Here is a 3,275-nt window from a genome sequence, read left to right as displayed (position 1 = left end):
GGGGACAGGAAGGCTGCAAGACTGAGTCCCGAGGCTCCCTAACACTAACAGAGCCATGCATTTAAAAGCTTGTCACCTGAAACTAACAGGGGATTGAGAGAGAAAATTAGCTTTGCATCCTGAAGGCCTAGTGCCAACAAAAGCTAAAAGCTACGTGTGTTCTGCAACAATAACAGACCCTAAATCTAAAACAAAATTAAACTGTGAATACCTACACACATCCCCTTCTTCTAATTCCCAAGCTGTCCTGCGGATTCCCCTCCCCTTCCCCCTTTCAGGAGGCTTTGGAAGAGAATCAGCAGGGCAGAGACATAAATACTCAGGGAAAGAGGAGATCTTCTGGGGAGATTTGGACCCATTAGCGTGAGTTGGTTTAGCATATTTAAATATCATGCTGAAAGCACTTTGGAATGTCTGCACCCAGTCATTTTCCCCAGTTAGGCACAAAGTAGGAGCGGGAATAAGAATCTACAGCAGCCTAAAAGCCAGGACGAATAAGGTAGACCCGGAGTCAGAGGCTTCTACAAGAGGATGTTGAGTCAGAGAACAACTAAACTCTCCATTCCTTCCGCATGATGGGTTGGATTCCAGGGCCGTTCCTCCAGGTCCATCTGGAATGCCACTTAGGCCAGAGGCAGAGCTGCAGGTAGCCAAGCTTTTGAGCTGGGAACAAGAACCCCCTGAACTTAGTGACTCAGCACTGACATAAGTCGCTGACGTGACTCTGGACTCAAATTCTTCAGCAGCGAATTAAAATCAGTTTATATTCTTGGCCTTCACAGGCTCATTTTCATTGTTAGCCTTCGAGGGCCTAAAATCCTGGACCTCTGACCTCTGAGCCTACCTTGCTTTCCTTGACTCCAGCTGAAATTAAGTCCTAACTGAAATGTTCATTTGTCTTTCATTCTTCAGACTTTTTACTGAGTTTCAAACTACTGACTGGGGCCAGCAAGGTAACTTGCCACCAAGACTGAAGAATCGAGTATGGTCCCCAGAACCCACATGGTTGAAGGAAAGAACTGTCTCCTAAAAGTTGTCCCCTGACCTCTGTGAGGCCATAGCTTGTGTAAGACCCCTCCTCCCAATAAACAAGTGAGAAAAAAATCAAAACCATCAGGCACCCCTGCTGTGCTCAGCCCCTGTGGAAGCATCCCCAAGGGGGATGGGAGAGATGGAAGGCTAACTGTAAAGAAGTCTGGCATGGGTGGGTCTGGGCATGAATCTTGACTTGCCAGTGCTCTGTGGAACAGTGTGCCTACATCATGTCTTAGTTTTGTGCACTTGGGATGATTGTGTAAACGGGAAGAATTGCCGTGGGACCCGAGTATGAGATTGATGGAGGAAGGTCATTGGTTAAAAAATAAAGAAACTGCTTGGCCCTCATAGGTTAGAACATAGGTGGGTGGAGTAAACAGAACAGAATGCTGGAAGGAAAAGGAAGTGAGCTCAGACTCGATAGCTCTCCTCTCTGGGGCAGACACGATGAAGCTCGGACCCAGGATGGACGTAGGCTAGAATCTTCCCAGTAAGCTCACCTCAGTGCTACACACATTATTAGAAATGGGCCAGTCCAGGTGCGAGAGTTAGCCGAGAAGAGGCTAGATATAATGGGCCAAGCAATGATTAAAAGAATACAGTTTGTGTGTTGTTATTTCGGGGCATAAGCTAGCCAGGCGACCAAAAGCTGGGACAGCAGGGATGCAACACGCAGCTTCCAGTACATGAAATGACATGAACAAGAGAAGCAGAAGGTCTACCTCACTTCTTACAGTAGTTAGAGGCAAACACGCCTTGATATCACATCCATGACTCTCCCCGATTTATCTTTCTTCCTCACTCACTTGGCCATGGCCAAGCTGTCCTGTTGCACCACGCTGACCACACCAACAGGGATGCTAGCACACAGGTCCCTATGCCATGGTCTACTCCCCTTACTCTGACAAACAGAACATAGAGCATCCATATTAACAAGATCCAGGGGCACATACAGCCCTTGTAAACACACTGATGGAAGCTAAAAGAGCTTCATTATCCATCTCTATAATTTAGACCACATGAATGAGGCCTGTTAGATGTCTCAGTAGGTAAAGGTACTTGTGTGCAAGCCTGAATGCCTGACTTTGGCTCCTGAAACCTTGGAAAACCCACCACACAAAGTTATCCTCTGACCTACACACACGCACGCACACACGCACACATGCACACATGCACACACGCACACACACACACGCACACATGCACACACGCACACATGCACACACACTATGGCGAGCATGTGCCCATACATATATGCACAAACACCACATACACAGGATGGTAATAAATTAATTAAAGAAATAGGAAGAATGGACTTTGAGCCCCAGTCTTCATTGCAATTTTTAATAGGAAACTCTTTGAAGGCAACTGATGGCCTATGGCTGGATCTTCACTTCCGAAGGCAAGGCTATTATTCTCTTAGAAAAGCGATAGAGGGCACAGTTAAACAACCACCTCCTTGAGGTTCTCATGTCTTCATCTTTAAGATGGGGATAGTATTGATATGGTGGGATATGGCTGCATTTGGCATTCAGAAGACTGAAGCAGAAAGAGAAGAAGCTTATGGCTAGCTTCCACAACACGATGAGCTTGAGGCCAGTGTGGACTACATAGTGAGAATATGCCTCAAAAATAAAAAAAATGAAGATAATAGAAAAGATGGTAGGATAAGACCTACCGTGAGGATACTCAGGAGACAGCAACTGTTGTCATGGTAGTTCTGGGATAGCCCATCCAAGAGATTCATAAGAACACTTCACAGTACATCATAGACACCGGTTGTTGGGGTCACTGCTCACTCATCACAGCCTGAGCGGCACACTAGACTTGCAGGCTTGAGACTTCTTATTTTTAAAATATGGAATGCTTCACAAATTTGTGTGTCATCCTTGCACAGGGGTCATGCTAATCTTCTCTGTATCATTCCAATTTTAATATATATGCTGCTGAAGTGAACACCAGGCTTGAGACTTTTAAGTTGCTTAAGCAACCCAAGGTTGGTATGGAGCTTCCATGATCTGAGCCTCTGACTGGGCACAGAAAGGCAGGGTAGGAGGCAAGTTGCTTTATATGAAATTGAGTTATAGAATTTGAAAACTTTGGACAGCTGGCACCCGAGCAGAGCAAGGTGGACAAGGAGTGAGAACAGACTTCTCCAAAGGACATCAGTTCCTTTGTACCCCTCACTAAAGCATCCTACCCAGAATTCCAACTGTTGACTAGGCCATCAAGAGAGACAC

The 3,275-nt window shown here is 46.0% G+C and overlaps 1 non-coding gene across 1 annotated transcript; it reads right to left on the bottom strand.

The window, feature by feature from the left end:
* Nucleotides 1–2,887: 2,887 nt before the first annotated feature.
* On the bottom strand, nt 2,888–2,994 carry LOC142849150 (U6 spliceosomal RNA). The gene has a single exon (XR_012910546.1). It is a non-coding gene; the product is annotated as a U6 spliceosomal RNA (small nuclear RNA).
* Nucleotides 2,995–3,275: the final 281 nt, after the last annotated feature.

The sequence above is a fragment of the Microtus pennsylvanicus genome, chromosome 4, assembly GCF_037038515.1.
Source record: "Microtus pennsylvanicus isolate mMicPen1 chromosome 4, mMicPen1.hap1, whole genome shotgun sequence".
Taxonomy (NCBI): domain Eukaryota; kingdom Metazoa; phylum Chordata; class Mammalia; order Rodentia; family Cricetidae; genus Microtus; species Microtus pennsylvanicus.
Note: the sequence above shows the minus strand (reverse complement) of the source record. Positions and strands in the feature narration are given on the sequence as shown.